Below are 27,626 nucleotides of genomic sequence, written 5' to 3' on the forward strand. Positions count from 1 at the left end.
CTTCTTCCTATGCACATCTGTCTCTGTATACAAATGTCCCCTTTTTATAAGAAGACAGCCATATTGGATTAAGGCCCACCAATTTGATCATCTGTCCTCAATTTGTCTTAATGTCTTTAATCTGATCATCCGCAAAGACTCTATTTCCATATCAGATCATATTCACAGATACTGAGAGTTAGGACTTCAACATCTTTTGGGAGGGGCACAATTTAACCTATAGCACTAATTATGTAGTTAAAGCAATTAAGAAAACCCAGTCTATGCTCTTTGCTTCCACATTAACTTCTTTACCTTCCTTCTATATTTCTTTTAGTGACTCCTTTGTGAGTCAATATCAAAATCTGGGCACCCTCTCTGACGCTTTCTCCTCCCCAGCTGCCCATCCCATCAAATATAATAGCCCATAGCTGCTTTTTCATGAGTAGCTAACTGCTTGATCACAAACCCATTAGTACCCAGGACACGAGGATTTTTACAAATAATGAGGAGAGTTTAAAGCATTTGCACTCTGAGACAGGTATCAGATAAAGAAATAATACATGTATTACAGCTTATGGGAAAGCTTTATTCAAGCCTGTTTCCCTTTTCTCACTAATCCTCCATAATGCCCCAGTTTCATAATGTGATTTAGTGAAATTAAACTCAAACAGCCCCAAATTATATAATTAATTACATTTGGCTTCAATTACATTGACTAATTGATACAAGCCTGCTCCAGGCTACCTGCAGCCTGAGGTGGAATGAGGCAGGTGGTGAGGGCTCATTAGCTTATAGTTCATGTGTGCTAGCTAATTTGATTTTTTAAATTGTTATAAACCCCAAACAAATCATACCATAAGTCAGGTGAATCTGACTTATTCCAAGCATCCCATGTTATATGTTTCTACAACCTCTCATCAAAGGTTGTGTGCCTCATGTGTACAATCTCCAAAAATTGTGTCTTCTTATCAGTTTCTAAGATAGTACGTGGATGATATAATTGTTGAGAACTTAAGACTCTAATAATACAACTTTAAAGCCTGGCTATTCAATGTGCCTACCCATGAGCCATAACAGCAGCACCTGGGAGCTTTCCAGAAATGCAGAATCTCAGGTTTTGCCCTAGACTATTGAATCAGAATCTGAAATTTAAAAAGATCGTTGAGTGATCTGTATGCATTTTTAAAATTTTGAGAAACCCTGTTTTAGAGGAAATTTTGTGAAAGCAAGGGTCAGGGGCACCTGGGTGGCTTAGTCAGTTAAGAGTCCCACTTTTGGTTTTAGCTCATGTCATGATCTCAGGGTCATGAGATCAAGCCCCGAGTTGGGCTCCACACTCAGTGGGTAGTCTACTTGAGATTCTCTCTCTCCCTCTCCCTCTGCCCCTCCCCAACTCACACATGTGTGCACTCTCTAAAATAAAACACATGAATAAAATATTTAAAAGAAAAGAGAACGGGTCTGTTCAACATGTGATTCTCACATCAGTGATCAGACTGTGAGACCCAGAGAGAAGGCAAGCAAAATGAGTAATCCATTTTACACACTGACTCTCCACCTTACCATGCTTTTATAACCCCTCTTCCAGGTTTGCTCTGTAATGCAAGAACCTGGCTATACTTCTGACTATAGTAACTATCCTTTTCCATACTCAATTTATTCCTGAAAAATCTTCAATCTGACATTCTACATTATGTCCCAACTAACTTTCATGTCATATTGTCTCTTCCAATTTTTACTGTATACTTTAGCTAATATTTATATCCCTTGCAAAACTGGGACAAACACCACATATTCCTCCTTATTGGTTTTACTTGCATAGCCTCTCACACTCTCTCTTCTTTCCATGAAGCCTGTTCATAATTCCCCCATCAAAAATGATCTCTTGGGGATCCGTGGGTGGCTCAGCGGTTTAGCGCCTGCCTTTGGCCCAGGGCACGATCCTGGAGTCCCGGGATCGAGTCCCACGACGGGCTCCTGGCATGGAGCCTGCTTCTCCCTCCTTCTGTGTCTCTGCCGCGCTCTCTCTCTCTATGTCTATCGTAAATAAATAAATCTTTAAAAAAATATAAGAAAAAAACCCAAAAATGATCTCTTTGAATTCTTATCAAATGTTGCACCCCTCTTAAACTGGTTATATTGTCTTTTAATCCTTATTTCCTCACAAAACTTAACCAGCATAGTGCTCAATACTTTGTAGGTGATCAATAACAATCAGATGACTCACTGACCAAATGAATGAGTCTGTGAAGTCAGGGCTCACCAGTTTATTAAGACCAGTTACATTCTAAGAACTGTGAGTCTATTTGTTTTCTAACTTCCAAGGGCTGATATTCAGCTCCTTCTCACATAACACTCTCAGACAGTGATTAGACTCTACCAAGGACACTGGCCTGAATCAAAAACACAAGACAATGTCAGTCTTCTTCATTCCATATGAAGCTCAAAGTGATGGTGGCTCTGATGCTCACAGGCACTCACAGACAGAGGCAATCTTTGCATGATTTGTGTACTGACAGCCTTTCTAGTTCACTCAGTTACTGTGCACCATTCAACTTTCAAGAAATTTATCCAAATAATACTCTTGTTAATTCAGAAAGGATTTCAAAGGAGCATTGATGAGAAGATGAAATGTTTCTAGCCAGAGCCAGAAGATGAAATACCCATACTATTTGCAATGACCACTTCCAGAACTTCTCTTTTGAAAATTTAAAATAGCATTTCCAGGCATGAACCTCAGAAACGGATCTTATTTTGTAAAATTACATCACATTAATTTCACCTTCCTTGATATTGGCATGCTACATGGTGGTCTAGATTATACTATTTGAATTCTGACCCAACTCCCAGCTTCTCTTTTGAGATTTATTAGTATTGGTTTCCTTTCCTTGAGCAAAAAACGTCAAAGGTTATGTAGCCATGAAGAAACTACTTGTAATGTGAATATCAATATTATAAATAGGTAAATCAAATTTCCTGTGGACAACTCCAGAGTTTATATGTTTAAATTAAAAGTAATTGATAAAATGTAGTTTAGGATATTTTTATTGTGGTAGCCTATATATATAACATAAAATATACCATTTTCACCATTTTTAAACATTCAGTTCGGTGGCATTAAATACGTTCACATTGTTGTACAGCCATTACCACCATCCTTCTCCAGAAGTTTTTCATCTTTCTCAACTGAAACTCTACCTATTAAACATCAACTCCACATTCCCTGCTTTCTCACCCCCTGGACAACACTATTCTACTTTCTGTCTCTATGAATATGATTACTCAAGGTACCTCATATTTGTGGAGTCATACAATATTTGTCCTTTTGTGATTATTCATTTACGTAACATTTTAAAGATTCATCCATGGAGCATGCATCAGAATATCCTTGCTTTTCAAGGCTGAATAACATTCCATTGTATGCATATATGCCACATTTTATTTATCCATCATCCAATGAATAGGTCGCTTCCACATTTGGGCTATTGTAAATAATGTTACTATGAACATGGGTGCACTAATTGTACTATGGGTTTTTAAGACAAGCTAGTATTTTGAACATAGAGTCAATGTGTTTGGAGGGGAAACACAAACTATAGATTTATTATTCCATTGATTCAATGGCAAAATTTGCATCTATGCTGATCACTCATCATGCATCAAATGACTAATTCTGACCATCAATCTTCAGTCTATGTGGCATATAATACCTATTAATGTGAAATGGAAAGCTAAGCAATAGAAATGGGGATTGTATGGATTTCACTTAAGCACTAAATAGTAAAAATTATCTTTTACTTATAGTAAAAATGGGCATTCAATTAAAGAATAGATATCTAATCAAATCATTGCAATTTTTTTAAAATCGCACCTTATTTGGAATTACCAAGGCCCAAAAAAATATTAATTTAAAATAAATTTTCCCAATTTTTCCCTTTGATTTTCTGAAGATTCCCCACAGTAGCACTACCTGGGAGCTTCCTCTCATGTCTTCCGGTATTTGGAATGAGGGTGATTTTCTTTGACCACATTCTATATTGCATTTATCCACCGTATGCCACTAGATTTTTTGCCAAAAGTGAATGTGGTATTAATGGGATGCAGTCCTATTGACAATAATAACAGCATGGATTGCTAACCACATGATAAGATCAAGATGCATATTTGAATTGGCTGTATTTATGTTCCAGATGCAAGATGATTATCTGACAGCAGAGGCAACATGATTTAATACATAAGGCTCAGGGCCAGGAATTGTGAAATCTGGGTTTTATTCCTGGCTTCATCACTTTGGCCATGTATACATGAGTAGAGTATTTTGTAATTGCACTGTTCTTGTTGACCCCAAACAGTTTCCCTGCCCTGCTCCTGCCACTAAAAGTATTTTACTATGTTCAGTTGTAATACAATTGCCCTTCTTCCTTTTCCTTCTGCTTCTCTTACTAACCGTATCGACTTTTATTATATAAATAACACATTAATACATTTTACTGTTTTTTAAAAATTCACAGATGATGTTAATTACTCCTTAATGTTCATTTTTCCAATCCCACACACCTCTCCATCTCTTGTTTCTAATCTTTTTCCTCTTCCCACTTGCTTTCATTTAATTCATTTTCTGGTGGAAGAGACTCATTCCATCTCTACCCCACCCTCTTTTCCATCTTTACACCAGTTTGAGTTCCACATATCACCATAAAATACTCTAAAATACATGATGGTGGACTTCTGGTCTGGCATGTAAGAAGCTTGGAAGTTAAAAAAAAAAAAAAAGAAGAAGAAGAAGAAGAAGAAGAAGCTTGGAAGTTGCCACTTTATCCTAATAAGTTAAAAGCTAAACAAACTGAAAAATCAACAACTCTTCTGAGATCCATCAGAGAAGTGAGGTCACAGGGCAAACCATTGCCTCCCAAATTGGAGAGATGATCAGGTGAATATGGAGAATCCCAACTTACTGGAATAGAAGTCTGCAAGTGGCAACCTCCATGGGAATCAGGGCCAGGGTAGGGGAACCTGTATGTAATTGATGAATTGCTGGAGCTCAGCAATTCTGAGAGTTAAGTCCCAGGGGAGTCCTAGTCATAGGAGAACTCCCATAACTTTGTGAATTTTATCTCCTGGAGCTCTACCAGAAAAATGCCCTCTACCAGAAAAATGTTTCCAGTGGGGAAGGGGAAAAGGAATCATTTTGAAATATGCCAGAGCCTTCTGTTCTTAGTAAGGTCTGCCCACAAGAAAAACTATTTAACCAGAGCCTAACCTTGCTGTGGTTTTACCAGGAGCTAATGTGCCTGGGGGAAAGGGAAATGTTCAACTCTAGCTAGATCTAGATTTCTATGAGGTAAGGAAAGTACTCAACTCCAGGCCTCTCTAATTTTCTATATGGGGGAAGGGAAATACTCAGCCCTACCCCACTGTAGGCATTCTTTCCCACCTAAAGAGAGCAAGAGAACTGAGAAGCTCATAATCCAGAGGTATAAGCTCACTAAAAGACAGACCTAATCATAGGGCTATGGAACACTTCTTCTTCCATCCCTCATATTATAAAGGCTTATTTACAGCAATTACAGCCAGGATAACATGTCTCCCTATTAGGAAAAAGTTACAACATGCAAAAAGGCAAAAACACAGTCTGAAAAGATTCAGCATCAAAACCAGATTCAGATATGGCAAATATGTAGGAATTATAAGACCGCAAATTTAAAAACATTATGGCTAATATGCTAAGTGTTCTAGTGGATAAAACAGACAGCATACAAGAACAGGTGGACAATATACATATAAGATGGAAATTCTAAGAACCAAAAAAATAAAAGTAAAAGTTCAAAAATGCTACAATAGTAATGAAGAATGCATGGGCTTATTAGTAGACTGGACATGACTGAGAGGAAAATCTCTGAGCATGAGAATATCTCAGTAGAATACTACAAAACTGAAAAGCAAAGGAGAAAGAGACTGAAAAACCATAACAGAATATCTAAGAACTATGGTATAACTATAAAAAGGTATAACATACACATAATCTGAAAAAAGAGAAAAAGGAAAAGAAGACATAGTTGAAACAATAATGACTAAGAATTTCCCTGAAATTATGTCTGACACCAAACTGATCCAGAAATATCAGAGAACACAACATAGGATAAAAAGGTTAAACAATAACAATAACAAAACTAGGCCTTGACATATCATCTTCATATTATAAAAAAACAAAGATAAAGAAAAATCCTGAAAGAAGTAGGAATGAGGTGACCTATCTAGTTCAGTCAGTAGAGTATGTGACTCTTGATCTCAAGGTCATTAGTTCAAACCCTGCATAGAGCTCACTAAGAAAGAAAGAAGGGAAGAAAGAAAAAGAGACAGAAGAAAAGATAATTATCATATGATCTCACTCATGTGGAATTTAAGAAACAAAACAGAGGATCATATGGGAAGGGAGGGGAAAATAAAACAAAACAAAATCAGAGAGGGAGACAAACTATAAGAAACTCTTAATCATAGGAAACAAACAGGGTTGCTAGAGGGGAGGGAGTAGAAGGATGATATAACTGGGTGATGGACATTAAGGAGGGCATGTGATGTAATGAGCACTGGGAATGATAGACTGATGAATCACTGAACTCTACCTCTGAAACTAATAATACACTATATGTTAATTAATAGAATTTAAATTAAAAAATAAAAGCAAGCAAGAAAGTCGGGGAGGGGGGAGGAAATACCTTACCCCTAGAAGAGCAAAGTTAAGAATTAATATCTGACTTCTCTTCCAAAAGCATACAGGTAAGAAGAGAGTGGAATGAAATATTTTCAGTGTTGGGAGAAAAAAAGAAACTCAACAATCTAGAATTTTGTATCCTGTGAAATTATCTTTCAAAACTGAAGGTGAAATTAAGAGTTTCTCAGATAAAAGTTGAGAGAATTTGTTGCCAGTAGACCTGCCTAGTAGTGAGAAATGTTAAAAAAAAAAAAAGTTCTTTAGAGAGAAGGGAAATGATCCAAGATCAAAAACTTGAATCTACATAAGGAAAAGAAGTGCATCAAAGAAGGACTAAATGAAAATAAAATGAAAAACCCTTTTTCTTCTCCCTAATTGATCTAACAGATAAAAGTTTGTTCAAAATAAAAACAGCTGGGATCCCTGGGTGGCGCAGTGGTTTGGCGCCTGCCTTTGGCCCAGGGCGCGATCCTGGAGACCCGGGATCGAGTCCCACGTTGGGCTCCTGGTGCATGGAGCCTGCTTCTCCCTCTGCCTGTGTCTGCCTCTCTCTCTCTGTGACCATCATAAATAAATTTAAAAAAATTAAAAATAAAAACAGCTGTTTATTATGCTTATAAATATGCTTATGTATATTGACATAAGTGAAATAAAAGAAATGATACAAGGGATGGGGGAGAGGAATTAGGATTATTTTGTTATTAAAAGATATTTACACTACCTGTGAAGTGGTATAGTGTTGTTTGAAAGTGGACATAGGTTAGTTGTGAATGTATATTGAAAACTCCAGGGCAACCATTAAAAAAGTAAAAAAGAAGTACAACTCATATATTAAGAAAGAAGAGAAAATGGAATCCTATAAAAGCTCAATGAAAACTATAAAAGGCAGAAAAGGATTGAAGAAAAAATAAGAAAAAGGACAACTAATGGAACATAATAACAAAAATGGTAGATATTAATCAAACTATATGAGTTACCACTTTGAACAACATTGATTCAAATGCACCAATACAAACACAAAGATGTCAAAGTGAATCAAAAACCAAGATTCAACTATATGCTTTCTATAAGAAATCCACTTTAAATGTAAAGATACATAGATATTAAAAGTAAGTGAATAGGGAAAAATATACCATGCTAACACTAATCGAAAGAAAGCTATATTAATTTCAGACAAAGCAGACCTCATAGCAAAAATAAAAAGTTATCAGAGTAAGAGAGGAGCACAACGTAATGATGTCAATTCTCTGAGAAGATATAACAATTCTTTTTTTTTTTAAGGATATAACAATTCTTAATGTATATGCCATAAAGGTGAAAATGAAGAAAGCTGTAATCATATACCAGTGGGCTCCATGTCAAAACCCAAGAGGAAGTGAGCAGTTGTGGACACTGCAGGATCCTTGGAGATGAGCTATTTGGCAGTACCCCCAGACAGTATTAATGATCAATCTGCCCCTTACTCTTCCTGCTGAAGAAAAGATCATTGTGAACCATGACCCAATGCAAGCTCATCAACAACCATTTCCAGTGTCTATACAGCTGTAACAGCAGCGATCCTCATTTAAGGGAATTTTGAGGTAAACATTTTCAGTTTAGAATATCTGTTGGGGGATCCCTGGGTGGCGCAGCGGTTTGGCGCCTGCCTTTGGCCCAGGGCACGATCCTGGAGACCTGGGATCAAATCCCACATCCGGCTCCCGGTGCATGGAGCCTGCTTCTCCCTCTGCCTGTGTGTGTCTCTGCCTCTCTCTCTCTCTGTGTGACTATCATAAATAAATAAATAAATAAATAAATAAATAAATAAATAGCTAGATAGATAAATAAATAAATAAAGAATATTTGTTGGCCTTGGAGTTTTCTTTTTTAAAAAAAGATTTTATGTATTTATTCATGAGAGGCACACACGGAGAGGCAGAGACATAGGCAGAGGGAGAGCAGGACCCCGGGATCTTGAACTGAACTGAAGGCAGATGCTCAACCTCTGAGTCACCCAGGCATCCTGGCCTTGGAATTTTCTAATGCTTCATGAAGACCATGATCATTAAGAGTGCTTCTAACACTAAAATATGATGCTAAGGACTTAGGAAACACTGTATTATTTCAACACACCAGACATCTAAGAGAAAATGAAATAGAAACCTGCAGTAAATAGATTTACTTTGGCTAGCCCATCTCAATAATTTATGTGTCTCAATTACTCATGCAATCAGTGATATACTCTCCCCCAGATGAAAACAAGTGATGAATTTTTTTAGCTTAATCTTTTTACTCCTACAAAAGATAACGAGGGATTTTTGTCTTCTGGGAAAAGAGTGGCAGTGGTGATATGGGCAACCAGCCTGAAGATGCTTTCAGAATAGCAAAGCAGGTTTTCACTTTTAAATCTGAGCTATAACACTCCATGGACACAGAGCTCCAGAGCTTAGTCACCAAATGCTCATAGTTCAAGAACAAAAATACCTGTAACACACAAGAGTACATAGACTGATAAGCCCTCGGAAGTTTTAACTGGGATCAAATAGTTCAACAACTTATTACGCATGTTGTTAACAAGGGAACTAATTGTAGCTATTTTGGGACGCTACTTATCTAAAGAAAAGCCTATGCTTCTAGTAGAGAAATAAAGGACAGCATATTCCACTGCTGACTATCCTGGGTTATTTTCTTTAGCATTTGATCAATATTTGTTTGTTAGAAGACTTTGCTAATCCATTATTTAATGAAGTTAGCCTGATAAAGGGGGAGGCCCCCTACAGAAACTGAGAAATCCAAGCTACTTCTAGGATTGAATCAGAATGAATTACCTATTATAAAATATCTCTTATGATGGGTTATAAAGCTAGTCCACATTCATTTGGCCCTAACTCAGAACACAATGGCCAGTGTCAAGCACAATGCCTTACACATAAAAGGCCCTCAAACACATGCTGAATGAATGACTACAGCATATCAATGGTTTTGAGCATGAAATTATTTTCTGTTGGCCTGGAATTTACTCTTTCATTGGAAACTAAAGGAGTTGAAAACATATCAGGATATTTGACATAACCCAAATAATAATAGCTTGAGGGTTTTTCTCTCTTTTTTAAACATTTGCTGTAAACCAAGTACTATTCTAAACATTTTATATGTGTTAGCATCTTACATGTGTTACATGTGTTTACATGTTTGGAATTTATATGTGTTAATTTGACATATTAAATGGATCTCACAACAAGTCTGTAATATACTTTTACAGATAGAAAGCTAAAGCACAGAGACTTTTTTTAAAGATTTTTAAAAATTAATTATTCATGGGAGACACAGAGAGAAAGGCAGAGACACAGACAGAGGGAGAAGCAGGCTCCCTGCAGGGAGCTTGATATAGGACTCGATCCCAGGATCCCAGGATCACGACCTGAGCCAAAGGTAGACGCTGAACCACTGAGCCACCCAGGTGCCCTGAAACAGAGAGATTTTAAGTCATTTCCTCAGAGTCATATAACTCATAAGTGACAGGGCCTGGATTCAAACCCAGCCTGTCTCTTTCTAGGACCTGCAGTCTTACAAGTATTCTAAACTGCCACTATCAAGTGAACAAAAGCCATGTTAAAAATCTACATTTGCTTTGTGAGGCCATTTTGAGGAAAATTTTCTTTGTAACAGTGAAGCAATATAGTACAGTGGCTTGGAGCATAGGCATTGGAATCAAGGGTTTGAATTATGGCTCTATGTGACCTCGAGCAGGTTATCTAGACTCTCCAAGCTGACTTTAATCTGGAGGTAATAGTACTTGCCTCAGAGGGTGTTTCTGAGGATTAAGTGAAATAATCCATATAAAGCACTTAATACAATGTTGGACACACACAATAATAACAGTAATAATAATAATTTATAATTTTTTGAGTATTCATTATGTACTTACTAAACATCTAATAAATTTTAGTTTAAACAGTTCTGTGTGCTCAGTGAAGTTTAATGTCCGCCATATTTAGACGACTTGCAATCTTTTCTAACAAAGGGGGTACCCTTATCATCACTGATTTAAGAACTTTATGGAACAATCCTCATTAGCCTCAAACTAATAATCTAAAATCATGATCCTTTCTATGAAAAGTCTGTATATTACTAAGAGAATTTAAGAGAGAATTGAGCCCATTAAACTTTGCTCAGACCCACTCCCCATTGTCTACAAGTTAATATTACCAAATGATGAGAGGGAAACATTTTAAGACCTGTCTTGACCATTTCTTTCCATACAGAGAAGTGGATCTTTATGTCAACTCTGATGTCACAATTCTTAGTAGACATGCTTGTCTTTTATGGTAAGGCAGGACAGAGGAAGGTAGAAGTCAGGACTAGAGGAGATTAATTAGCTCTACTAAGTACCTACCGACCTTGGTTGGGGCTTAAACTTAGGATGTTCAAAGGAGTAATGGTGACCTCAGATCTGATTCCAGCTTTCAATGATATTCAAGGAGTCTGATCTCAGAGTAGGAGTGCCTTGGCAATAGTCTTTAGAGAACAATAAGAGGTGAAGGTCAACTGTTTGTATCTTGCTTCCTTGGGTTCCCTAATTAAGGGGATGATTGTTCTCTCACACCATCCAGTTGAAGCTGAATATCAAGCTATGGTAAAGAGACAGGAACAAGATCCAGACTTTAAGGAAAAGATGATAAGAGCTAGATGGGTTGTCAGGGTCCTCACCAAATGCAGTCCAGGCCTGGCAGGAAGCTGGAGAGACTGAAAACTGGGATGAAAAACCTAACCTCCAGTCCAGGAACATGCCTTAGGGGATATGAGGGAAGGCTGTAGCAAGGCTGGTTATCGTATGGAAACTAATAGTGACAAATACTTCAAATCCCTTCATCCACTAAAGCTGAAATCTCTGAACTGTGATCCATTTGTGGGCTTCAGGGTTTCCCCTGGAACATGTGCAAAATACTTGTATGTGTATGAAAATATGCAATTTTAGTGAGGGAAAGGTACATATATTTCATCTGATTTCAAAGCAGTTTGTGATACAAAAAAAAACATTTATAACCACTGGTCTGAATTTAGTTCATATAGACTTTATAATTTGGTAGTTACACTAATGAAGCAGAGATATGCCCCATATTTACCTACTTTTTAGCCTCAAGAATGGCATAGGTGGTGAATAATAAAATCATAGCACTTTTATATGTTGTTTAGCTTCTTTTTCAAAAACGACCTATGTGGCAGTAGAGCCTCCTGCCTTCAGTGACACCAACAAAGAGGCAACACTGTGTATTTTTCAAGACTGGCCCCTGGCATGTGGGTGTGTGTACCTCTCTTTTCTTAGTCCAGTGTTGTTTATATCACTGATACTAAAATGCATCTACAGATATGGTTCTTAAACTCCTATTTGAAAACGGGTGCCAGTGTACAAGGTTTTCATTGGTCCGTATTGAAATGAAAACAACAGTGAAAATGTGATGAATTTTCTTTCATAAAGCTAAATTTATTCAATTTTAAACACTGTCCTTGACTCTGATATGGACAAAAGACTATGTCTTTACTATTTATTTTATGTGAAACAAAATCCTTCCTTGTATGTGTTTGCTGATAATGATAGTGGATGGCAGTCTGCTCTCTGGTTTTTATTCCGTTTGATCTATGTTTGTTCTCAATTTAAAAAAATTTTTAATTGAAGTGTAGTTTACATGCAAAGTTTTATTAATTTCAGCTGTACAACATAGTAATTTGACAATTATAAACATTACAAAATGTTCACAACAATAAGTATCATTACCATCTGTCACCACACAAAGTTATTACGATATTATTGACTACATTCCCTATTCTGCACTTTTCATCCCTGTGGCTTATTTATTTTATGACAGTAAGTTTATATCTCTTAATCCCTTTCACCTATTTTGCCCATCCCACCACCACCCCCTTCTGGCAATCACCAATTTGTTCTCTGTACTTATGAATCTATTTCTGTATTTTTGTTTGTTTTATTTAAAAAGGTTCCACATGTAAGTGCAGTTTATGGTATTTGACTTTTTCTGTCAGACTTATTTCACTTAGCATAATACCCTCTAGGTGCATTCATGTTGTCATGAATGGCAAGCTTTTATTCTTGGTTATGGTTAAGATATATATATCTCACATCTTATTTATCCATTCGTCTACTGATGGACCCTTGGGTTGTTACCATGTCTTGGCTATTGTAAATAATGCTGCAATAAACATAGGGGTGCAAATATCCTTCCAAATTAGTGTTTTTGCTTTCTTTGGGTTAATACCCAGAAGTCGAATTACTGGATCAAATGGTATTTCTACTTTTAGTTTTAAGAAGAGCCTCCATGCTGTTTTCCATAGTTGCTGTACCAATTTACATTTCCACCAACCTTGCATGAGGAATCCCTTTTGTTGGTCCTCAATTTAAATTTAAAAAAGCATTTTCTAGCTTATGAAATAAAAATTGTGGGAGTTGGTTCCTGACTGATTCAATAGTAATATATCTAGCCTAAAAGTCAATGTCACCCTCAGATCAAGTGGGTGTTTTTTCTACTCTGTACGCTGTGATTACTCATTTGACTGATTTTCCAGAGGAAAATTGTTTTTTTTTAATAAAATAATTTTTTATTGGTGTTCAATTTACCAACATACAGAATAACACCCAGTGCTCATCCCATCAAGTGTCCCCCTCCAGAGGAAAATTGTAACTAAAACAGGCACCACAGCCTGGTTTATTTGTTAAATAGATATCTGGATTAGACTACTTGAGTAGCTTCTGGAAATTTGTAGGTATGCAATAAATGCTCATTGAAATGGAATGAAATTGAAATTGCACAACGTATAGAAGAAGCCCTCATTCAGTTCTTTCCTGACCACTGTGAATCATGCCCAGATGACTGCCAACCATGGAAGACATCTCACCTACTGTGAGTGGAAAGCAGCTTTTATGAAGGGGTGAGGTATTAGAGTAAAAATCTATTTATGAGAATCTCCATTCTTATTTTATTACTGACTTATTCAGTGACATGTCACAGTCATTGAAGTGGACTTTCCATCCTACTTGCAGGGAGAGAAAAAGTGTCAAATTGCCTCTGTTGTCTAATAGTCTTGGGATGTGAACATTAGGGACAGCGATATGGACATTATTTTAAAAATAATTATTTTCCTTTTTTAAAAAAATTATTTATTTAAGAGAGAGAGAGGACAAATGGGAGGAGGGAGTGGGGTAGAGGGAGAAGGACAAGCAGACTTTCTGCTGAGTGGGGAGCCATATTTGAGGCTCAAGCCCAGGACCCCAAGATCAGGACCCACGCCTATCAGATGCTTAATCAACTGAGCCACCCAGGAACTCCTAAAAAATAATTCTTTGATATCATTAGGGGCTTCAGGCACTGTGAAGTCAGAAAATGTTTATTTCATGATGCTTAGACCCATGTGTTCATGTACTTTTGAGAATAAATATGATGATTTCTTGGTGCCATTAATACTAGCATATTAAGATATTTGGTTTTTAAAAACAACTGTATGCCTTCATTCTTTATTAGTTGAATAGTGTGTTATTTATAGTTAAGGCTAGTTTATTAAATAGCCTTTATAGAAAATTATATTATAGGAAAAACATTAAGGTAAATGTCTTCTAAAAAAATTTGTGATGGAATTGAAACTATTAAGTATCTTTTAAAGATGATTCCATATAAGAAATACTTTGAATGATCTTTGTCCATGTAACCTTGGGCAGATCAAGTACGTCTCTCTGCTCCTCAACTCTATAAATATGAGTAGAATCTACCACAAAGAGTTTTTATAAGGATTACATGTAGTAATACATGTACTTTAGCACAGAGCATGACACATGACAATTATTCAATAAACTTTACCTACTATCATTATATTCATATAATTACTGCCACACTTTAATTGAAGTACCAATTGTAGAATACTTTAACAGCAAAAAAAAAAAAAAGAGCTGTGAACAATATTACATTATTTTGTTCTACTATTAAGTTGCAAGTTCCCATCAACTCATTTCTATCGTATCTTCTTGAGAAAATGCAGGAAATATAAGTAAGTTGAATCATTCTCCATCTTGACTTTTACAGTATTTTCAGAAAGATCTATCTGATCTCCAACAAATCTCTACCCAGATAATGTAAACATGCATGTATGTGTGGGCACAAACACAAAACAAAGTATCATTTTTTTAAAGATTTATTTATTTATTTATTTATTTATTTATTTATTTATTTATTTATTTATTTAAGAGGCAGTGCATACACATGAGAACTAGCAGGGTGGGAGGGGAGGGGCAGAGGGAGAAGGAAAATCAGATTCCCTTTTGAGCAGGGATCCTAAATTGGGGTTTAATCTCAGGACCCTGACATGATGACCTGAGCCAAAGGCAGACACTTAACTGATTGAGCCATCCAGATACCCTCAAAATGTCATTTTTAATGAGATCCTTTGAGAATTTCAGTAAACTTCCTCACTTGAGGCTCATTTTTTAAACTGGCTTATATTTTATTGTAAACAGTGCTATAAACAATATAGAACATTGTTTAAAAGTCTGAGCCTTGGAAGGGTACTGCCTGGGTTCAAATTTCAGGCCTGTGATCATGTACAATGATTTATTCTTTCTTATCTTGAGTTTCTTCCTCTTTAACATTTGCTTTATAGAGGTGAGGCTAAAGATAAATGAGATACTGCATGTAAAATATTCAGTCTTATACCTGGCACCTAGTAAGTGCTCATTAAATTTTAGCTATTATTACTTTTCGTTATAGATGTTGTATTTTCATTTCTAGAAATTCTACTTGAGTCTTTTTATATCTTATATTTCTATTCTCTTCATGCTTATGTTTTCCTCTGAATTCTTGAGCATACGGAGAATATAATAGTTGTCTAAAGTCCTTGTCTTCTAGTTCCATCATGTTTGTCATTTCTAAGTCTGTTTCTACTGATTGATTTTTTTCCTAGTTGTGGTTCATATTTTCCTGCTTTATTGCACACTGGGTAAATTTTTATTACATGCTAGACATTCTAAGTTTTGTCATTGATTGCTGGATGTTGTATTCCTTGATTAGTGTTGGATTTCATTCTGACATGCAGCCAAGTTACTGGGAATAGGTTAGTCTTTCAAAGCTTGATTTTAAATTTTGTTCAGGTTGGTTCAGTGAGACTTCTGTCTACAGCTAATTTAGCCCTCTATTTCTTTCCATGAATCCTATCTCCTATGTTATGAGTTTTTAACATTTTGGCTGATGGTAACACAACCATTCCCATCTCTGTTGGTTTCCCTACTCCTTTCCAGTGGTTCTTTCTTTGGTGTTAGGTATTTTTCTCTCATGCAGTACAAATCAACTCCCAGCCAAAGACTTGAGGGAACCCCTCTGCAGATTTCCAGAACTCTCTCCCTTTCTCCCCATCCTTTCTCTTCCGTCTTTTCCCACCTCTGCTCCCCTGTTCTCTTCTTTTCTCTATCTCTTTGCCTATATATAACTCTCTCTCTCCAATACTCTGTTCCATAAACTCTATATGTCTTGGCCATTCTAAACATCAATTCTGTCTCCGTCAATTCAGCCAGACCACCAATCTTGGGTTGCCTTTCACTGTGCTACAGCTTGAAAACTGACTTTATTCATTAAGCCAAAAGACTCACCTTGTTTGCTTCCCTTCTCTTAGGGATAACTGTCCAGTGGTGCCTGTTGTCCAGTGTCCGGAAATTGTTGTTTCACATATTTTGTCCAGTTTTCAATTCACTCAAAGTGGGAGGTAAATCCAATCCTTGTTACCCCATCTTGGCCAGGTGTGGAAGTCCTTAATTATTATTACTATGAATGCCAGTTTTAGGAATAAAACAATCCTCAGGTACAAGTAAGGTTACAAGGAATAACAAATATGAAACATCACAGACAACACACATTTATGTATGTGGTTATAGGATGTTTTTAAATACATACACAAGTCTAGGTCTTGCAACATCTTGTCTTTCTTTTTGTTTTTTACTTCTTTTAACATTGGCTTTTGGATTATTGGTGATAGCCCAATCTTTATGAAAAAGCCACAAATTAGGAAGGTTTTATATAATTTAAATTCTGTTTAAAGTATGTTTAAGGCTTTTGTGAGTGACTTGGGAAATTTAAATTTTCCATAAAAGAAGAAAATCTGATTTAAAAAATTTTTTATTTTACTTTGAATATTGACACCATGAAATCCTCTGATTATTGAAAATTAGACTACTCTTATATAAATACATTATAATAATTAAGCATGCATAAGAATCTAAAGTATGGAACCCTCCCCATGCAAGGGTTGGTTTTTACTATACAGCCACATTCTAATATTAAGCAATATCATGTCATCCCATATTAGATGAACTTGTAGGATGTATTGTGTACAGGACACACAGAGAGAGAGAGAGAGCATGCACACATGACAGGAGTGAGTTAAACTAAACTTCTTGTTTAAATAAATATTTTATACTTGTACATAGTATTTAATTTTCAGACTGAGGATTATAAATCCATACTGAAAAATGAGGAATTCAGACTTACCAAAAATTGCCCTGGGAATTTAATCACTCATTTTCAGGCAAATCAAATGTAGTACAAGTGAGATGGTTCTACAAAATGTTCATTACATGGAAGTTGTTCAAATGAGAAACACCTCCCAGATCCACAAACTGTGGTATATATGTCTTATAAAAATTACTCTTAAACCTTACATTTCCCCTTTGAGACATTATTGTTCCTGGAGAAAGTAGTATTTTTTTTTTCTTATTCCTAAATCTGTCTTCGATTAAACTAGAGAACTCTATAAATCAATAATAACCTTTTAGATATCAACCCCTTCATAATTATGCCCTCCAAATCCAGGTAATTGTTTGCATACTTTATACAGAAATAAATGGTGGAAAACATGTGTTCCATTTGATTTGGGGGTATGAAGATCTAGATTGCTTTCCAGCATTTGTAAACTTTGGCCTTATTCTCCTTTATATTACATTTGAAAAATTAATTTATTTCACACAGGAAAACAATACATCAGGTGATGCTATGCAGTTCTGGAGGGTAAAAAAATATTGCCTGTTAAAAACTGAGATAAATTTTATTATAATAAGGCTTTCATTAAATATAATACTCTACAACCAGTGAGTTTAAAGGAATGTTTTATTTTAGTCAAATCAGACTCTGGGTATCCTTCTGATATTTCTGGTACATTTCCCAACAGGAAGTGGCTAAAAACCCAAGTAGGAGTGATCTCAGATTAAGAAACAACACAGGCATCTTAAAGGCTCTCTATTTGTAGAATGAAATGACAGCAACCAGAGAAGCCTGAGGCTGTTTTCCTAGATGCCTACTCTGGGTGCCAGCCATCTGTGTTCATTTAGGTGGAGCATGTGTGTGTGTGTGTGTGTGTAGGTAGAGAGGGGGGTGAGAGACAGATGTCAGGTTGCAAGTCTGAGTGTGGACTCTGATACAGAATGCAACCTTCTGCCTGGTGCTTCTCAAACAAGACCCTTCATCTGCTGGTCCCTCCAGAGTAGTAATTTCACCAGTACCAGCTGCAAGGGGAATGTTTTGTGTTTTCTTTATTCAAACTGAAAGATGTTAAACAGAAATTTTCAGAAGCACTTTTGTTTGGAAAAGGGGAAAGGAAGATCACGGAAACTGGAAAACATCCATGAAATTAGCCCCAAATCATGGCCAATACTGATCATTTCCTGACAGGCTGTCTATCAGCAAAGCCACAACAATAGTTTATTCAGGGCCTTCTGGTGCCAACAGTGATAGATCATCGCTAACTGTCGATACAATTGTGAATGTTTTTAAGTTTTAACTTTCATAGCTGCAACAGTAGGGAGAACAGCACACTCTACTAGTAGGTCTTCCAGACCCTTTGTTAATACTCCTCTCTAACAGATTGCTATGGCAGGAAGTAGAGGAATAACAGTTTAAACTAACGGCCGGGCATATCTAACTCACCTAAGGAGAGTGAAAAGGAAAATAGAAAGTAGGGATGCACTTGGCCCTGTTAGCTGCAAATTTGATATTTGTAAAAAAACTATTTAAACACAATGTCTATAAATAGGAGATGGAAATGAGCTAATTTGACTGTATGATTTTATTTATTCATTATTCATAACCAAAAAATTTTAGCTGCCATTAACTCATGCTCTTATCTATAAAATTTCTCAATATTTCTATGGTCTGAAATACCATTGCAATGTTCTTCCAATGTTATGTGCTCCCTATTTCTTGTTTGTTTGATCTTTTTTGACATATTTTGTTCTTAAATATGCTTTGGTCAGTGTTGCAATTCTGACAGCCATACATTGGTCAATGTTGCAATTCTAATGCAAGAGGAAGGGCATACCAAATGCTAGGGTTGATCTGGATGTCACATCTGCTTACACGGGAATGGTTGGTATTCCCAATTTAGTGTTAAGTTATCCATTTATGAATCTGTTATAAGGTATAAAACTGTCCCTTTTAAGCCCTCCTCAGGGAGAAAAATTTGTTTATTAACTGGATTAAATGTCCATTTTGAAAATAGCTGCTAAATTTAGTAGTAGTAAGAACATTTTACATATCCTATTCTGGTGTGTATCTAGGGCTTGGACATCACCTGGACCCATCAGAGAAGACAGGGGACACTTATTAAGTATTTCACAACTTTGAGAATTATTTAAAATGAGAAACAGACTCACTTGGATAATATTTTGCCGTAAAAATTCACTAGCCCCAGTTTGCACATGGCAATGCAAAAATACATAAGGAACTATTTAAAAAGTTGCACTCTTGCTATTCTGATATTTGACAACTCTGAGAGATTTCTTCCTGGGTGCAAAGTGTTTTTTTCCTGAGTGCTCTGATACAAATCTGTCTTCACATTTTTCAATCTGTGTGTTCCTGTTACTTTGTCTTATTTCATAAACCAGCCAGCACTTACCCGCGCAAAATATAGGATTTTCACAAAATTACAGGACAAAGATTCTATACCCAAGAAACTTAGCATGTGGTCGGGGGAAGCAAAAACTAATAAAGACAGGAAATAGAGACCATATATGTTTTGAAATGCAATAGGAAATGACTTTACAACGGGATTAGGTGACTGGAAAGCAATGACATAGATTGGAGAAAATCTTGCCTTGTAAAGCTAACCTTTTTTTTTAATCATTCCAAATTAATTTATTCATATTTCTTGTTGGCCTTGGAAAAACTGAATCATGAGTGAATGCATGAATTGTAAACAAATAGATGCATAGAGAAATAACAAAGATCTAGTATCAGATTCTAGCAGAACCATCAACATATATTTAGAAGTACTTACAATGTTTTGGGTAGAAACTTTGTGATTTTCTGTGAGGCAATTCTGTTTTTTCTTAACTGACCCATGCTTTAAAACTGAGAAGCTCTGGGATCCCTGGGTGGCTCAGAGATTTAGCACCTGCCTTCCACCCACGGTGATCCTGAGTCCCGGGATCGAGTCCCACATCAGGTCCCCTGCATGGAACCTGCTTCTCCCTCTGCCTGTGTTTCTGCTTCTCTCTCTCTCTCTGTCTCTGTCTCTCATGAATAAATAAATAAATCTTTAGAAAAATAAATAAAACTGAGAAGTTCTACTTCCAGACAACACTAAAAAAGACTTAAAGAGTAAATGAAGTGACATGTTGTTCCTTTTAAGTAGCTTATTGTTCACATAATATAGAAAACAAATATATGATCAAGCATGTATAATTATACCAGCTGAGATAAAATATAAAACAAAAAAAGTTTCATTTTAAAAGAGTGGTAGGGGGATCCCTGGGTGGCTCAGTGGTTTGGTGCCTGCCTTCGGCCCAGAGCGTGGTCCTGGAGACCCGGAATCGAGTCCCACATTGGGCTCCCTGCATGGAGCCTGCTTCTCCCTCTGCCTGTGTCTCTGCCTCTTTCTCTCTCTTTTTCTCTTTCTCTCTCTCCCTCTGTGTCTCTCATGAATAAATAAATAAAATATTTAAAAATAAATAGAATAAAAAAATAAAAGAATGGTAAAGTGAACTTAGTGTAAGACTAACATTGAAGACAGCCGTTAGAGTAGAAAAGAATGCAGCATCAAATAATATTGCATAGATGAGAGGAAATCACTGCATTTAAAAGGCAGACAAAGCAGTTAATGCCTGCTCAATCACTTAATGCCATATTTGAATGTAATGCCACTGTAGAATCTTGAGTAGGGAGTGACATGATGAATTTGGTTTTTTTTGGAGCACCACTTTGACAATGATGTTGGAGGGTTGGTGGCTGATGATCTGGAAATATGGAGCTATATTAGGCAGGTGTTGGAGTGATCAACCATGGTCAGACTTGGGTTGAGGTCATGAAATGTTAATGAAAGGAACCCAATCTGTGGACGTTTTGAAGAAATGCATAAAAATATATGACAGACTAAATACAGGAGGAGATGAGTGGCAGACTCCAAGATGACATCATGATCTCAAGTTTGGGAAATTAGAAGAACGTGTCATCACTTAGAGAAATGAGAACTTGGTCAGGAAATACATTTTTAAAATTTTAAAATGTATTTAGAGTGAGGTCGCTTCAGTTAATGTATTTTTAAAAACACTCTAAAGATCTAGAAATTCTAATTCTTGGTATATACCCAAAAGAACGGATACTAAGGACCTGAACAGATATTTGTATGCCCAAATTCATGGCAGCAGTACTCACAAGAGCCAAAAAGTGGAAACAAACCAAATGTTGACTGACAGATAATAGATAAAATGTGGTACAGGCATATAATGGAATATTATTCAGCCTTAAAAAGTAAGGAAATTCTGGTGCATGCTGCAACATGGATGAACCTTGAAGACATTATAGGCAGTGAAATAAGCCAGCCTCAAAAGACAAATATTGCATGATTCACTTATATGAGGTACATAGCACAGACAAACTTATAGATACTAATAGTAAAATAATGGTTACCAGAGACTGGATGGGGAGACAATGGAGAGTTATGTTTTGATGGCTACAGTTCCAGATGGAATGGTGAAAAAATTTGGTGATGAATAGTGTGATGTTGCACAACAATGGAGATGTAGTTAATGCCACTGAGCTGTACCCTCAAAATGGCTAAAATGGTAAATTTTATGTTTTGTATACATTACCACAATAAAAAAGATCAGTTTCTAAGAAAAGAATGTGCACACACAGAATGAATGAAAGAAGTGTTTCCAGAAAACAAGTAGAATGTATTTGCCTGGGTTCAAATTTAGACTCTGACCCTTACTAGCTGTGTGCCTCCTCTTTTTCATCCCTAGAATGGGGACAATAAGGAAAATTAAAATAAATAATGTATAGAAAGCTCTTCAGCACTTAGTAAGTTTTCCATAAATATTGTTAAATATTGTTTTCCTTTTCAGCTAAGGAAAAATCACTCTACAATTTAAATTTTTACTCTAAATATAATTAGACCTAAGAATTATTAATGTACATCTTTCTCGCTAAACAGAGAATAACTTCAGAGAAGAGGTAGGGTGGCTCTCAGGGAGCAAAGAGATGCCATGCTTGTTTGGGAAGGGCACCCCCTCCCTAGTGCAAAGACTGAGAATACATGAAATGAACCAGTAAATACAAAACTACCTCTGCCTGGCAGCTACCCCTGCAGCATCTGCCACTTGTCCTCGAAATATCCATCACATAAAATTAATTCTGTTTAATTTTTACTTTAAAGAAGTCTCTATAACTACATAAAAGTATTAAGATGAGACAACTAAGATGGAACTTCCAAGTTCTCAGAAAGCTCAGAGAGTCTGCTCTGAAATGGGCAGATGACTCAGTCTCTCTCAGAGTTCATTAGCAGAGAAAATAGGTCAAAAGAGAAGTAAGACAATGTTCTGTTGGACAGCTGTCTCTGCCACTGCTTAAAAAAGAAATTGGAAATTATTATAACTATTGAGTGTGTGGCTATAAAGATCTTTTAAAACATCATAAATGTCACAAAAGCACTTAGATATTCTTAGAACTTTTAAACACTGCATGTTCCTGGTTTAAGAGAAATTTTCTATCATAAAGGGTGTCAAAACCAGAAATATGCTAATGGAAAAATACTTTTGAAAATCCAAATAAGTGACCAAATGTCTCAGCTTTTTTTTTTCTTCAGAGATACCTGCATAATACAGACACAGTAACACAAAGCAGGATACACAAGCTTAGATATGTTATTAATTACATTGTATCTTCCACTCAACATATTTAAAACTGCAAAGAACCTCAGAGATCATTTGTGGTAGAACTGAGACCAGAATCCAGGGCTCCAATTCTCAGTTCAGTTCATGTCCCCACTGTATACACTGCTGCTCCAAGGCATCCCAGGGCAGGGTTCAGGGAATATCATTAAGCCCCCATACCTGATATCAGCATAACAGAGTCAATGTAAACTCAGAGCCATTTTGACAACTCTGCCTGTGATCCTTAGATGCCATCTTATCCAAAATTAACTTTAGTCACTCTCTGATTTCCAACTGTTCTTAGAATACACATCATACCTCCCAACATGTGGCCACATTCTTCTTGGCCTCATGGCTTGTTGTTAGCCAGTGTCCACCCCAAGCCTGTGAATTGCAGCCTCTCCTATGCTGATACTCAGACAACAGGTGTCTCATCTCCTGCTCTGCATCACAGGCATTCTAAAGAGACACCCCTGTGGTCTTAATTCATGGAAAACAATAATTTTACTGTACAAAATCCAAAGCCCTAGGGAGGCAGTTTAGTAATTTAGCATTTTTGTTTCATGTGAAAATATTATTTCTAGTTTATAATGGGAAGTTCAAAAACATTGTTTCTTATCATTAAAAGCTTTCAGCATTGTGTAATCTGGGCTTCTTATAGGTATGTTTCCTATAAAATGCCCTGAGGAACAGCATACCGGTCTTTTACAAAGAAGTATTTTCAGTATCTTCTGTTGCTTAAGGAAAAAGTCTTTAATTTAGAGCTGAATTAGTCATACAGATAAACACTTTAAAGTCTTTGAAATCTGCAGTTAGTTTTAACAAGCTTTTAAGATAAATTAGGAGCGTATTCTATCTGTTATGTTGTGATGACTGTGAATTAGAGGGAGAAGAGAACACCCAGGCTCATCCATTCAAGAACTTTTTCTTTTTTTGGCATCATACTCTGTGCTAGACCTTCTTTTGGAAATTGGAGAATATATGGATCTTGCCCTCAGGGATCTTGAATTAAGTGAGGGCCCTGTAGTGGGTTGAATGGGACTCCAGCCTCTCCCTAAATTCATGTCCATTGAGAATATCAAAATGTGACCTTACTTGAAGGAGTCTTTGCTGATACAGTTAAGATGTAAGTTCAGGGGCGCCTGGATGGCTCACACAGTTAAGTGTCAAACCCTTGATGTCAGCTCAGGTCTTGATCTCACGGTAATGAGTTTAAGCCCCAAGTTAGGCTCTGCGCTGAGTGTGGAGCCTGCTAAAAAAAAAAAAAAAAAAAAAAAATGTTGTAATTTAAGATGGGTCATACTAGATTAGGGTGGACCCTAAATTCAATCATTTGTGTTCTTATAAGAAGAGAAGAGGACACACAGACGTAGATACATAGAGACACACGGGAGAGAAGGCCATGTGAAGGGAGAAGGCATAGAGCAAGGAATGCCAAGGATCTCTGCCAACAACAATAAGCTAGAAGCTCTATCCCTGAATCCTTTGAGGGATCAGGTCCTTGCCAACACCTTGCTTAGGACTCCTAGCCTCCAGAACTGCAAGAGAATAAATTTCTTTTGTTTTAAGCCACCTAGTTTGTGGTAATTTGTTACAGCCATTCTAGGAACCTATTATATGTCCTATCTCCAAAAAAGTCTGATTTAATTGGCCTGTGGCGGACTTGGGTGTCAGTATTTTTATAAGAGCTTCCAGGTCATTCTATGGTTGAGACCATCAATGTAGCTTGGTAATTTTCAAAGTCCCCAGAGCAACAGCAACAGCAGCTCAGAACTTAATAGAAATGAAAATTCTCAGGCCCCAGACAGCCCTAATGAATCAGAAATTCTAGGGGTTGAAGGACATTTGGAGGGCATGGTTGGTTAAGCTCCTGACTCTTGGTTTTGGCTCAGGCTGTGATCTCAGGGTGGTGAGATCAAGCCTTGCATCAGGCCACGCTCAATGTAGAGTCTGCTAAAAAGACTCCCTCTCCCTCTGCCCCTCAATCTCTCTCTCTCTCAAATAAACAAATAAATCTAGAAAGAAAGAAAGAAAGAAAGAAAGAAAGAAAGAAAGAAAGAAAGAAAGAAAGAAAGAAAGAGAAAGAAAGAAGAAAGGAAGGAAGGAAGGAAGGAAGAAAGAAAGAAAGAAAGAAAGAAAGAAAGAAAGAAAGAAAGAAAGAAAGAAATTATTAATTTCTTAGCATCAGGTCTGTGCTGGGGGTGGGGCCCAGCAATTTGTAGTTTATCAAGCTCTCCAGGTGATTGTGATGCGACTAATGTTTGAGAACCACTGCTCTGGTTGATAAGGGAGGCTATGAAGCAGTGGAAGATAATCAACAAACAGGAATGGAGAAAAGCAATAGGCAGGGATATTTGAGAAAGTAAGGGAAGAGTGTATATTGCCTTGGGTGGCGCTAAGACAATGTACCTGAGAACCTCAGTGCCCGGCATTGCTTGGAGGCATCTTCCAAGTTCCAATCCATCTTCCAACTTCCATTTTTGAAGACCAACTTTCAAATTTGAGAGCTTTCCTTATAATGTTGCTATTAGGGGATAGGGTATATAGCCACCTAAATCCTACATTAAGATTTTATCTGGACCAAAAATAGCTGGAGACCCCAGCTTCCATTGCCTACAGTGATCAACAATTAACACAGCTACACATAAACATTCTGGGGATTTTTTTTTGTATTTTCATTTCTAAAAAATACTCCATCAAAATATTATTTTCTTGATTACTTGATTAAATTTTGTGCCCAAAGCAAGCACCTCACAGTCCTCATCTGCCTCACCCTTACCTGGGCCCTAGAAGCTGGAATGGGTTGGCCATATGCAGGTTATTTTTATCTAGCTCCCAGTCTTGCAGCTCCAAGGTTCTCTCAAATAGTCACATGCACATGTTAACAGAACTTTCTGGCATCTTGGCTAAATTCTGGTTGAATGATAGGAATAGGGTCCCAGGAGCAGAAAGCAGCCTTGAATTCGGTGCTTTTCAAGGGGTACTGGAGAAGAACTCTTTAATGGGATGTTTAATGTGTGGACCAGTCTAACTCAAGTAACTAGAAAATCTGCCCTTTTTTTTGGCGGGGGGGGGGGGGGGGGGGACTCTTCCAGCATTTATATACCCATCCCAAGGAAACTTAGATTTGCAAGTTGCCTCATCCGTAATTTTCTATTCCAGAGCCTAAAGACTAGCTTCAGTCTTATTTTGCACTAAAGGCAAAAATAAGTGACATCTAGCCTGAATAGCTGGTGACCAGGGTTTGGAATGATAAATAAGCAGTCTGAAGGTAAGGGAGAGGGGTCTTCGATCTACTGAGCAGAAAGTAGCCCCCTCCTCTTTATGTTGCTTCTGGTTCCCCGCCCCCATCACTCAATGATAGCAGCTTAAAATCTGGTGATATAACAGAGGTCAAGGTAGAAGTCAGGTGTTTGCCTCCTCTCCTCTTGTCAGCCTCAAAAGTGTGGGATAATGCTTTTAGCTTCTCTCATGGGATCTTGGTATTTGTGCAGTGCCTGCTATGTAAGGATGAAAAGGGAGGGCAATGGCAATATAAGGGAAAAGGGCCAGCATGAGAAAGCTAGCTGGCCAAGCCCAGAAGACTCTGAGACCATGACAGTAAGCATCAGGTCTGCACAAAGCGGCAGATATACTTGGAGATGTCCAACTCCACAGCCACTGCTGAATAAATGTGGTTCTGGAACAAGGAGATGACAGCTCCAGAAGGCAAAAACGTAAAAAATAGCGAACTCTTCAAGTCCTTGACAATAGAATCTGAAACTAGAGACAAACAATATTATATTCTCAACTGTGACCTTTCCATCTGATATTTTCCTTTTTTGCTTCCCTGGTTCACGTATAATGATATATTTAGCGTAAAATGTTATGCAGTTTATCACCTGAAAAACTTTGGTGGGTGTGGTAAGCTGGATAATGTCCCCTGAAAATATTCATGTCCTAATCCCCAGAAACTATGCTACTTCGCGTGGTAAGAAAGATTTTGCAGATGTGATTAAGTTAAGGGTATGGAGAGGAGTAAATCTTTAGTTTCTTGGTTGGCCACTTCCTTCTCTTTTCCCTTTGCTTTGCTTTTCCTTTTTGCTTGCACTCTTTTGTCAGAAGATTTATCCTTTCCTGCTGCCCTTTTTTGAGGGGGCGCTATATTTCCACTTTTGCAGGAGTGGGTTTCGCTGACAACTTTGCTGGTCTCCTCTTGGGCTTCTCCTTCACCACCCATTGATGGAGCTGACCTTCCTCTTTGGCATCATGGTGGGAGGTAGTGCACAGGCTGGGTGCCCGTGGGATGCAGCACATGACAACCTTTGTGAAGCTGGACTGCCTGGCATCTGCCACCCCTCACACCATCAGACAGATGTTTATAACAGGGAGAGTCAGAGTGAGTAGGAGGAGCTGTAAAGACATCAGAGGTTGGACTGATGCACTAAAGGAACCTCTAGAAGCCGAAAAAAGCAAGGAAACAATTTCTCCCCTGAAGCCTTGAGGAGGAATGCAGCCCTGCTCACAGCTTTATTTTAAATTTCTGATGTCCACATGAAGAAATGTTCAGCATCACTCGGCGTCAGGGAAATACAAATCAAAGTCTCAATGAGACACCACCTCACACCAGTCAGATGGCTAAAATTAACAAGTCAAGAAATGACAGACATTGCCAAAGATGCAGAGAAAAGGAGGCCCTATTACACTGTTGGGGGGAATGCAAGCTGGTACAGCCACTCTGGAAAACAGTATGGAGCTTCCTCAAGAAGTTGAAAATAG

The sequence above is a fragment of the Canis lupus genome, chromosome 18 (genome assembly GCF_048164855.1).
Source record: "Canis lupus baileyi chromosome 18, mCanLup2.hap1, whole genome shotgun sequence".
Taxonomy (NCBI): domain Eukaryota; kingdom Metazoa; phylum Chordata; class Mammalia; order Carnivora; family Canidae; genus Canis; species Canis lupus.